The sequence below is a fragment of the Mirounga leonina genome, unplaced genomic scaffold (assembly GCF_011800145.1).
Source record: "Mirounga leonina isolate KUSES-001 unplaced genomic scaffold, KU_Mleo_1.0 Mir_166, whole genome shotgun sequence".
In the NCBI taxonomy this organism is placed as follows: domain Eukaryota; kingdom Metazoa; phylum Chordata; class Mammalia; order Carnivora; family Phocidae; genus Mirounga; species Mirounga leonina.
The window spans coordinates 1,030,098-1,042,917 of NW_023270418.1; positions in this window are offsets into that span (position 1 = coordinate 1,030,098).

Here is a 12,820-nt window from a genome sequence, read left to right on the forward strand (position 1 = left end):
ACCTCTTGAGGTCATTGCAAGTATTAAAAGAGATAACACATGTAAAGCATTTAGAAAAAAAAAAAAAATGACTCCCAGCATGTAGCAAGTGCTCAACATACTGGAACAAAAATATTAATTAATTAAAATAAAGTTCTCAGGACCCACAGAAGGATTTACTAGAACATATGTATCTGTTCCCCACCGTGTGCGATTGTTCTGAATGGGATGGATACAAAAGCCAAGGTGAAAATGAAACCCTCCTAGGGATTTGTCTTAGAAACTTGGTAAAAGGAGGAGGTTCCAGTCACACCAGCTGGTGCGAGGGAAAGCTCTTGCAGGAGCTCTGAAGGCCTTCTACTCCAGGTTCTACATGGCCCCACAGGGGCAATGACTCGTCCAAGTCATATAGCAATTTCAAGGCAGAGCCAGGAATAGAACCGAAATTCCATGACTTCCAAATTAGTGCCATACCACTGCATAGACCAGAAGTTCCTCTCTTGGGGTCTGTTCTGCTATAGCTCTCAAAGCTGGTCCCACCACGCACAGTGACTAAGTCTGGCATCCTAGGGAATGACCTAAGCCAGAGCTTCTCGAACTTTAATGTGCAAACGAATCATCTGGGGAATTTTGTTAAAAGTTAAATTCTGTTTCAGTAGACCTAGGGTAGAGCCCGAGAATCTGCATTTCTGACAAGCTCCCAGGGGATGCTGCTACTGTTCTGGAGAATCACACTTAGAATAACAAAGCTCTAGGGGTGCCTGGCTGGCTCAGTCACTAGAGCATGTGGCTCTTGATCTTGGGGTTTTAGGTTCAAGCCCTAGGTTGGGTGTAGAGATTACTTCAAAAAAAAAATCTTAAAAAAACAAAACAAAACAACCAAAAAAAGAGTCACGAGGCTCTAGGCCAATGCTGGCCAATAGAAATAGCATATGAGCCACATCTATAGTTTTAAATTTTGTAGTAGCAACACGAAAGAAGGAACAGATGACATTCACTTTAATATACTTCATTTATCCAACATATCCAAAGTATTCTCATTTCAAGATATCATTACTATAAAAATTATCGAGATATTTTACATTCTTTTTTTTTCATACAAAACTCTTCAAAATTCAATGTGTATTTAACACTTAGAGGGCATCTCTGTTCAGACTTGCCACATTTCAATTATGAAGTTGCCACATGTGGCCAGTAGCTCCAGGGCAGTTCTAGACAACCACCCAGGGGAGTCCAGCCCCACCCCCATCCTCCACACCAGCCACATATGACAATCTTCTTGGGTCTTCCTCTGGCTTTTCCCACCTTGGAAGACCCACCTAGCCCACTCTTGCACCCTTGTCGTGGGTGAGCTTGGCTCCAGCCCTAAGCCGTGATGAGGACCAGCAGCACTGACTCCCACCCAGCCCCGGCTTCCTGGGAATACAATAGCCTGGATAGAGACAAGGGCAAAAAAAGGCAAAAACCCACCTGCCCTCCATCATTTCAGGGTAATACTCGGTTTATCTGAGCCAAAAGGCTTCTTCTGTCTGACTGGCACAGTGGTGTTGGAGTATACCATTAAATGCTTGAAAGCCTGTGCACTCTGCTCTCAATTTGAGGAGGGGGACTGAGAGTATTTTCCGCACGGCTCGGCCCCTGCCACCGTCTGGCCTGGTAGCCTGAAGGGTTCTGTATGGGGCCAGCCGTGATGGCGAGAGGCATAGGCTGTGATTCCATGGCAGAGTGCCAGCATGACATCTGTTGGCCCTCTGTGGCTTCGGGTAAGGCTCCTCTCCTGCCAGAGAGACATCAGTGGGATCACCCGACAGCTCCAGCCGTGCTCGCAGACTCACTGGGAGAAATCCCCACACCTGCTCAGGGCCTCACTGGGGGGACTTGAGGTCTTGTCTGAGCCAGAAGGAAAGCTATAAGCTCCTTCCCCAGTCTGTGACTTGCAGGTAACTCACCAGGCACTTCAGTTCACTTGTACCCCCTGGAAACCCATGTCTGAGAAGGTGGTCATTTGGCTCCTCAACCAAATGTTGCTCTTGCTTGCTTTTGTCTGAGAAAACTCTTAGCTTGGTGCTACCTAATGCTAAACACATGAATATCTGGAAACATCTAAATACGCTGTGCTCTGCAGACAAAACATCCACACAGGGATGTTCTCATTAATGGCGTTTTCTGGTAAGGCAGAAACTGTTCCTGATTCACTCCCTTATTGTTGCTTCTAAACTTGGATTGAGTTTTTCCTGCCTCAGTAAGTAGAGTATAATGAGCAGAATCAAATTTTATCTAATGCTTCAGTATCATTAGTTGCCCCCACAGGCATTTTTATGTATTGACCATGTAGGCAATTATATTTCATTCATTCAATCAACAGATACGTAGCGAGTGCCTGTCATGTGTCAGGTGTTGGTCTCGGCTCTGGGGATGCACCAGAAAAAAAAATCTCTGCTCTTCTGAAGCTTATATTCAAATGTGCTCATGTGTGTTGCTAGGAGGGGAGGGACGGGGATGGACAATAAACAGGTGAGTAGCATACAGATTATACCAGGTGGAAAGTGTTCTGTGCACGCTGCGTACACTTGATGGACTCCAAACTGAGGTCACAGGGCAGACGAGGCTCCCAGACGACAGGCCGCACTTCCCCTCACTCCCAGGGCAGGTTTTGCTGCCTGCCCAACACCTTCTCTCCATGCTCAGTAGCTCCCTGTTTACTAATGGCTGGGACTTGCCAATTAAGCAGGTCATCTGGTGCCCTCCTGCCCCCATGTTTTCAGATTCACGTTCTCTCTTTCACTTACTTGCCACCAGCCTATCTCTGCCCAGAGCTTGATTTCCTCTGTGTTTGAAGCCATGACTGCATGCTTCTCACCTCCACAGAGTGCTCTCATGATGGGAAGGGAGGAGATGCTGTGTTTGGCCTGAGATAGCGGATGGGTTGTTTGTGCCGTAAACTTTCCCCAGCGTCATGAGGTTGGAGCGGTGATAGCTAGAGGAAATATAAACAACAATTTTCCATATGCTTTTTATGCCTCTGTCAGCCAGGAGCGCCATGCTGACATGAACGCAGTCTTCATTTGTCCAGTGTTTGAAGCTAAAATGTACCACAAAGGCACCGTGGTCCACGCTGGCTGGCTTTAAGAAGCCACCAAGGTCAATTTTTCAGGAAGATAAAATAAAAATATATTGACAAAATACTGCTCTCGGGGGAAGCTAAAAACATTTTTCCTATTTATGATCTGTTCTTTTCCACTTCACAAATATTGATTACTCTCCCCCACCCACACCCTGCCCTTTCTCCTGTTTGGGGTGAATTGGGTGGGGCCCCAATTCACATGGTTGTCTGGTGAAATAACAAGGATGTCTGTGCCCAGCCCCAGCCCGGTAAAGCCCCAGCCACCAGCAACCGGCGAGATATTTGAGGCCAGGAATAGGACAGAATAGAACAGGGAGAAAATGCACTGAGTTGGGAATCCACCAGGACCGGCGACAGTCCTCATTAGAAAAAAATATCCTCATTGTAGCTGGTGGGAGAATGCTGGGAGACAGGACTATAAAATATCATTAGGTTGATCCATGTAATTACCATTTTTTTAATCAAAAATAGTCATTATTGGCAATTTCATCGGGTTCCATCTAAAACTAAAGAACAATTACCATTTATTGATTACTGTCTGTGTAGCAGGCCTCGAGCTAAGCACTTTATAGTAATTCTGTTGTTCAATGTCCACAGGAACCCAGCAGAGTGGCATCTTAGGTTCAGCTCCCCAGAAGTAGATTCCAAGATGAGGATTCATGATTTATTAGAGACATGCTCCTAGGACAAAAGCAGGACAGGGACAGAGACGAAGCCAGGTGACGAAGTGTGATTTCAGGCAAGGTGTCAGCCTCAGCCTCATCCTGCCGGGAACTCTAGGGCTTCAGTTACACCTCAGCATTTGTCCCCCCTCAAGACGAGCAAGCTGGGTTCTCATGAGCCTGCATCCCTCATTGGCCATGAGCCACCCCCAGGGAGTAGACACTCAGACACACGCAGCTCTTCGCATGCCTGGGTGAAGGGCTCTAGGATCTTGAAGGCAGGACTCTGAGCAAGACCACAGGGGCAAAGCACATAGCAGCTGTGGGAAGGAGGCCCATGGAAATGCTAAGAGATAGCCATGGGCCTTGGCAGAGTGTCTTGGGAGGCCCCTGGAGACAGATGTTAGTTTTATCACCATTTTTGCACATGAAGCAACTGAGATTCAGAAGGGTCAAAGTAATTCTGCTCTGATCACAAAGAGGTAGAGCCAGCGTTCTGTTATCCTGAAATGGCCACTAACATGTACTCTCAGTGTCACCTCCAATGTTCTCAGTCACTGGGGTCAAGCTGGTGGTACCTGGCTCCTCCTTCCCTTAGAATGAGATTTTAGAGCCCACTTGGTTCATGTGGATGGATTTGGAGGGGCAACCCCAGCAACCATAGCTTGTCTAAGCTCTCCTTTGTACCTCTCTAGGTTAGAAAGGGGCCCTTTCCTGCCCCCAGCCCTGTGGGATCTGCTGATAAGTTCCTCCACTGTCTCTGGAGCTTGTCCTCCCCCTCTGGGGTCCCCCAGCAAGGCAGGTGTGACCTACTGCTCTCCATGGCCATGGCCGAAGGGTTCTCGAATGCCAGTGCTTGAGAAGCTTCTTGCTTCTTGGGTGAGGAGCTCACTCTCAGCTGAACAAGGCCAAGGGACACACTGAAACTAGAACACCTGGTTGGGGGATCACCACCAGCTGCTGCACTCCCTTGGCCAGGTGCACTCCCACTCACCTGCCGTTATTTGGCAGCCGAAGGTGGCCTTCCTGAGGGAGCTGAGTCAGAACCTTCTGCTCAAGACATGCCACAGCAGGGAGGATAGAGACTCCAGAGGCTGGGATCCAAGTTCATAGCCCAGTTCTGCCACTTCCTAACTGAAGTGGTTATTTCATTTCTTCGTATGTCAGTTCTGTTATCTATAAACAGGAAATGATAGTACTCCACCCTGCAAAGATTAAATGAGATGTTATCTGCAATGCCTACCACAGAGTGGGCATTGGAAATGTTTGGTCCCAGCCTTTTTTTTTTTTCTTCCTAGACTTCACTGGCGTTTTCTGTCACATTACCTGTCTTAACTTTGGGTCACTATATGCGTTTAATACAGCCTAGCTGTCCTGGTTTTGATTGGGTGCAGGGTGCAAGCTAGAGAAATGTGTCCTTTATTGTCCTGTGTTTTGAAAGGCTTTGTTCCTTCTGGGTTCCTGTTCGTCAAAGAACACTGGATGGCCTGCCTTTTTTTTTTTCTTCCATCGATCTTGACTAATGCAAAGCTAGCACCTGGCCTTCTTCATTGAATTCCATTACACTCCAGATGCTCAGAGCTCCTCACGGGAGGCCCCCTTGGACAGTAAACCACAGGAGAAAAAGCAAAATGCTATATGACACCGAGATGCTGGGTCATGCCCTGCTCCACCCTTATCCCCCATACATAGAAATGCTGTCCCAGTTTTCAGCAGCCTAATTGAACATCAGTCACATAAGGAAAAAAAAACCCTCCTTTGCCACCCACACCATTGTGCTAAGAATAACTTCTATCCCAGCCGCAGAGCTGGTCAGAACCACTTCCCAGTATCTCCATCTGGAATTAGGTGTGAGGATTCACAAAGTGAGTTTGTCCATTTTGAGTCTGAAGCTGGCATGGTCCCTAAAACTTGGAAGCCTGACACAAAAACAAGAAGCCTAAACACCCAAACGCTGACTTACCAAAACCCTGTCTCGTGTGGAAAGTCTTCTTCTCTCTTGTGTGTTGCGTGGAGCTCATTTAGTCTGTTCTCCCTAGCGTGTCCAGGAGTCAGTCTTACATATCTACTTTACTTACTGGGACAGGGCCCCGTTCAGCTCAGTATCTCACATAGCGGTGCCCTCAACCAACAGGACCTTCTCGTGGCCGGGATCCTGGTCCGCTGGTTTCAGGCTGAAATTGCATTTCCGTAGCAACTGGTCACCTGGCTTGGGGGCAAAGAGTATTTACCCTTTAATCTTCCAAATAAATAGAATCATCCATTCATTCAAAAATCTATTTCTAGGATGCCAGCCTTGGGCCAGGCACTGTGCCTGACGCACGTCAGCCTTGAAGTACGCATGGTAAGATGCCTTCTCCCCCCTCTCAGAGATTAGTCTGACGCTAGAAGTTCTCTCACCCTGACTGCCCAGTGGAATTGTCCTGGGGCTTTTTGAAAGGACTCTTTACATGTATTTTTGTTTTCATCCTCACAATAATCCTACAAAATAGATGCTGCTATGGTACTCATTTTGTAGATGAGGAAACGGAGGCACGGGTTGGTTGAGTGGCTTGCGCAGAAGTAGAACAGGCCCATGGGCGGTCTGCCTTCCGAGCGTGGCACGTTCGTCCGAAGCGCCCAGCCTCTCCGTGTGGGGCAGCATGCATGGGGCAGCGTGTCCGAGAATGGCTGGGGCAGGCGGCAAAAGAAAATCTAGAAGACGCAGCTGGAGAAGTGGACCAGAGCAGGGCAGTGAGGGCTGTGGGAGCCCACACTCGAAGGTGGGGTTTTATCCAGTAGGTGATCAGGATAGCGCTGGCCTCTACCAATTCAAGTAGGGAGGCAGTGGCTGAGGGGCTTGGGATCCATGTCTACACAACAAAAAGTAGGTCAGTGTCTTTGGAAGAGAGCTGTGAGGCACAGGAGCTCTGTGATGGCAATTGGTTCTGACAGGAGCTCTGTGCTGAGTAGGGAGGGATATAAGAAAGGCCTCCCGCCCCTTGCCCCACTGAACTCTTGCTTCCACGCATTACTGGGGCCCCTGGGGACAGACGGCTCCATGCCTTCCTTCCTCAGAAGCCACGCTAGCTACCCAGCGCCTGTGCCCACTCTGCTCATCAAGCGCACCAGAGCCTTCCATGCCATTGTGCAGGACCGGCTCATCACAGGGCACAGGGCTGAGTGCCGAGGGGGCGGCCATGCGAGACCTGGAAACCCACATCCCTGCCCATCATCTAAGCCAGGAGAGAGGCTAGCCCCCTAGGAAGCAGTAGGTGTCATATTTGCACAAATGAGCCTAGGTTCAAATCCCAGCTCTACCTCTCACTATGCGATTTGGGGCAAGTCTTCATCTCTCTGAAGATCAGTGTTTTCATCTATAAAATGGGATGGCCATTCCTACCGTGCAGGTTTGTTTTAAGAATTGGAGATATTCATGAGATACCTAATAAATGTGTCTCAGGCCCTTCAATCAATGGCAGCAGTTATTATGCCTGATGCATTGCCGTCGCCATATTCGAAGACCCTGTGGGTCTAAACGGCCCAGATGGAGAGCCACCGAACAAGCCCCTTATTTGCAGCTCAGAAAACTGAGGTCTGAAAGGGACCAGGGGCTTTTCCAAGGTCACCTGGAATTTGAACAAGCAGAACCAGGAGCAAGAAGTACCTGTGAGAGGCCCCACTGAGCAAGGGGTGAGAAGTTCAATTCCAGCTTGGCCACAACCACTTTAAGGCTTTGCTCTGATTTCCTCTCTCCATGATGGCACAGATATAACCTTTCTGGAAGGGTCGTGTGGACGAATAAGCTGTCATTCCAGGGTGCTGAAAAGTACTCCACAGGTGCCAAATCATGACTCTCCACGGATTTCAGCACCTCAGCTGGCATGCCTTCCCGCCAGATGCAAATTGCGTGAGGACAGTGTGTGCATGCGCACGTGCGTGTGTGTGTTTGTGAAAGAAGTGAGGAAAGGGAGGAGTAGGGAAAGGAGCACATAGAAACTCTAGATTGGGGACGCCTGGGTGGCTCAGTCGGTTGAGCGGCTGCCTTCGGCCCAGGTCGTGATCCCAGGGTCTTGGGATCGAGTCCCACATCGGGCTCCTTGCTGAACAGGGAGCCTGCTTCTCCCTCTCTCTCCCTCTGCTTGTGCTCTGTCAAATAAATAAAATCTTAAAAAAAAAAAAGAAAGAAACTCTAGATTGTTCAGAGACTATTTCCAGACCGAGCTCACGTGCACTGTGGCCTGGGCCCCTGCCCTAGGATGCACACAGAAATGCTGTCTTCCTTCTCAGGTCCTCTGCATCCTACTTGCGGCCACTTGCTGGAGGAAGGTGTGAGCGAAGGCAGCTGGCCCGGGCTCCCCATTCTGTGGCCCACAGCGAATCAGGGGCAGTGATTTGTCCCAGCTTGAGCAAACAAGAAGCAGAGTCAGGGACTCCGTCCCAGGTTGCTGGTCTCAAATAGGGTGTCATGGAGAAAGTGTGGATTTGGAATTAGACAATTTGGGGTTTGAATCCCAGTTCTCTTGCTACCTAGCTATGTGATCGGAGGAAAATTATTACTTTACCTGTCTGCGCCTCTGGATCTTCATCTGTAAAAGGGAGCAATAGACTTCCAAGCACTCTTTGGAGACATCAAAGGAGATGGATGGGGACTCTGACACATAACTGTTTCATTGCCACCCTAAACCCTGCCGCCATCCCAGTGGCTTTCAGCACTGGATTACCTCAGTGGCTGGGCCATGATGTGTTGATTGTGACCGTGGATTTGGACAGTCTGAAAGATAGCAAGATAAAGAGGCAGTTGCTGAAAACAAAGCCTGTCTCCTCAGCAGAGGCATCTTGGCGGGAGAGGATAGCCTCAGGCCATTGGTGGAGATGGGGAGGCACCTGCATTTGCTACCTATGGAAGAAGAATGGCAGGGCACCCTGAAGAGATGTCTCTTCATGCTCAGAGAAACAGACATGCTCAGAGCCTGGTCGTGGACCTCTTTACTGAGTCTGGCAGGAGGCCAGGTGAGGGGCAGTGGCCAGGTGTGAGCTCAGGCTGCAATGAGAGAGGCGGGGCCTCTCTGGGCCTCTCATGGCTTGTGGAATCGCGAGGAAAGTGTTTACAGAGAGGTTCCAGCACCCTCTCTCTAGCTTCTCTTCCCTGCCTGGTCCATTCTGGATGCACAGTTTTGGGGACACAGATCCCTTCCCTAGGATGCTAGATGGTGCCTTAGCCCCTCTCAGAGAGGCATCGTTCCCCATGAGGCTCATAGCCTTAGGTTCTGGGTTTTCACTCGATGTCTTAGCAATGGAAATTTCCACACACAGATCGACCCTGCAACAAGGGGTCATGTGGTGACTTCAGGGTAGGTGGGAAAGGAGCTGTGGCTTGAACACTTACTGTGTGCGGGGGAAAAATGCTAATCATGGTAGCAGTAGTGATGGCCAGGTATAAGCACTGATTTAGTGCTTTATGCATATTAATTCATTCAATCCTTCCTTCAACCCTGTGAGGGAGGTACTGTTATTAACCCCATTTTACAGATGAGAAACCTGAAGCATGGAGAGGTTAAGTACTTTGTTCAAGGTCACACTGCTAGTAAGTGGCAGAGCTCAAACCCATGTGGTCAAACTCAGGCAAACTCCGAAGTTGTCATCCTTTTAACCACTCTGCCCTATTTCACTGACACTCATTTAACTTTCCCCCAAAGTCCCAGGAGGTGGGTCTTATAATGACATAGGTGGGGAAACTGTGGCTCAGAGAGTTTAAATAACTCGGCCAAGATCACACAACCAGTTAAGTGTCTGTGCGCATCTATAGGATTCTTTCCACTTCACTAAGGGGCTGCCAAAGGAGCAACTGAAACCTTGACATTGTCTCTTATCCTAAGGGTAAAAGGAAGGAGAATGTGTGGGGGGTGGGGACACCCAGCCCAAACCGCTACCCCAAGCACCCTGGTGTAACCCAACTAACGTGAGTTTGCTCCTTGGTGAGCCACAGATAGGAACTAAACCACATGAGTTGTTGCACGAAGGAAATTTGATTTGCAGCAAATAAGGAGATCATGGGGAGTAACTTCCAAAGCTGTGACTCCCCGAGCAAGGGCGAGTGGGTTGCTTTTACTGAGGGCTAGGATGACTATTTAGATAGGGGAGCCTTGTCGTCCTGTGTCGGGGCGGGCGTAAGGTCCTTACGGAAACATGCTCATACGTACATTGTATGTCATGTAAAGCAGGCTCGTGCTCCGTCTTGGGTGGAGATTTTAGTGTTCCATTGAGGTAAAGGTAACCGCCGGTCACTCCGCGGTCCATCTGCGCAGGCGTGAGTCGGGGGGCGGGGGGGCGCGGGGGGGGCGGTGAGCTCAGACGGGTCTGGGCCGCCTGAGCTGACAGCCCCCGTCCAGGCAATGGTTCCTGCTTGAGGGGTAGTTTCGGTTTCTATCACGGGATGTTAGGCCCCTCGGGTCTTTTGCCTGAGTGAAGAGATAAGCTGGAAAGAAGAGCTTAAGGAAAAATGTGGGACAGAGTTTCCGTGGGTACAAGCAGGTGAGGAGTAAAGATCAGCTCTTGGGGTCTAGCCGGTGACACTAGCAGGCATGCATGAAAGCCCCATTCTTGTCTAGCTACCTTCTTTCAGACCTCGCCCCAACATCACCCCAGACATCACTTCTCCAGAGAAGCCTTTGGGCCTTGACAGTCTAAAGGGGTGTAGGTTCTTTATCTGAGAACATAGCACTTGCCTGACTTAGTAGTTATACATTCACTGATGTGATTATGTAATTATTGTCAATTTCCCTGATTACATTATAAGCTCCATGAAGAAAGAACTGTGGTTCTTACTAATATTATATCACCAGCGACTAGCATGTTGGCTGGCATTCAGTAGCACTAAAATACCATTTAAATGAATGAATGAGTATAACACCTGTATGGTTCTAGACTCACACCGTTATCTCAAATCCTTGCAACAACCCTGTGAAATAGTTTTCATCATGCCCATTTACTGTTAATCAAACTGAGAGAGAAGCGAAGTGATCCTGGCTCAGCCAATCCCGGGTGAAGTCTGGATTCACACCCACTGCCTGACTCCACCCCCACTGTTTTCTTTTCCCTCACTCCACTCTGTCAAAAAGGAACCTGGAGCAGACGAACCATGAGAGACTATGGACTCTGAAAAGCAAACTGAGGGTTCTAGAGGGGAGGGGGGTGGGAGGATGGGTTAGCCTGGTGATGGGTAATAATGATGTAATGTATGGGGATTAACATAACAATAAAAAAATTAAAAAAAAAAAGGAACCTGGAAACAAGGAGTATTGATAAAGGGGCTCTGCCAAAGTTCCTCCTCTGGGGAAAACAGAAGAAAATGGGGTTGTGGAGACTAGACAGGATCGAAAGTCAAGAATAAAGGATCAAAGGCAAGGAAAGAGCTGAAATGGTCATGGGAGGGGAGTCTAAAAACCTGTCTTTGATAACTCAGCAGGAAGTCAGCTTTGCGGGCCAGATGCCTTTGAACGCTGGATTCTCCATCTCCAGACCCAACCCTTCATGGTCCCCTCCGCCCCCACCCCCAGTGGGAAGGATAAAACCCTAACAAGCAAATGATTGTGAATGGGAGTTCCTTCAACATCCCAAAGGTTGAAAACATGGTCTTTGTGGAAACCAGGAAGCCAGGATGACGATATTGACAATCTCAGATGCAGTCTTTAGAGAGAGACTAACTTTGTTGGATTCCCATTTGAAGCATGTCCAGATGGCCTTGAGGAGAACGTTCTGATGTGTTTATCAGTGAATGTCTAAAATTCTTGCATAACGTGCAGCTTCGAGAAAGTTGCCCGGCAGTTTTTTTTTTTAAAGGTTTAATGGTGTCTTGCCTCACTGTTTGTAAAACATCTTCCTAAGCCAAAAAATAAAAGAAAATCCCTGTATATTTTGCTGTTTTCCACCCATCTCGAGCTTTGAGGTTTTATTTGCCTTGGGCTTGGAGAGCGAGCGGAAATCGACACAGCTGTTTATGTTTAATGGCTTCAAAGGACCTCAGGGCGCAAAAGATCCTCATGGGGGTCTCAGCTTGGTTGACAGTTTTTAGACCAGCTTTAAGCTTGGCCAAGGGTAGCGCGAACTAGAATTCCCTCTCACAAGTGCCCGGCAGAGTTCATTGGAGCCGTACCGGGGCCCGTTTTCTTCGTGTCTCTTTCAGCAGGAGGAGGACTCCGTCTTCAGCATCGCTGGTTATAGAGACAGCTCGGTGCACCAGCCTGAAAAGAATTGATTTCCTAGGCCCTCTGCTCGGGGGTGGTCTTGGCGCTTCTGTAGAGAAGGATTCCGTGAAGAGCTGCTTCCTTGGAAAGAAGGGACATTAGGCGGGGTCTCTGGAGGAACGGGTTCTGGTTTTCTTAGGAGGAGAGAACCCTGCTTTCAGTGACTTTGTTACACATACATAGATCACCTTTTCATGAAGACTGGATTTTTAATCTTTGACAGCTAACAAAGCATTTACTTCTTTGTTTGTTTGGGAGAAGGCTCGTCTCACTTGCCTTCGAAGGCAGACGGCCGAGTGGGAGATACGCAAGCTAACTTCCAATCGCGAACGTTCGGCGCAGTGCTTGGTTCACTGTCGGGCTTAAGTAGTGTTTCCTGAGTAAATAAATACTTACCTGAGTAAGTAAAGATATTGATTTGAAATATACAGAAAACGCCATGGAAAAGTAAGCTAAAATCACTCACAGTTCCAACCCTTTAAAACAATGATATAAATAAGAAGACATTATGGGTCTCCTAACCTGTCACTCAAAAATAACTTCTCTTGACAGTTTGATGGGATTCCTTCCTTCCTTGTCCTTCTTGATAAACATACTTGTTTATACATATGTGAACACACATAAATATATGCGCAAATTCTAGTAGTAGTGAAACATACATGTAAATAAGATAAATACCCCCATCAAGAATCCGTTTTAAATTTTTATTTATTTTTTTATTTTTTTTATTTTTTTTTAAAGATTTTATTTATTTATTTGAGAGAGAGAGAACACATGAGAGGAGATAGGGTCAGAGGACGAAGCAGACTCCCTGCCGAGCAGGGAGCCCG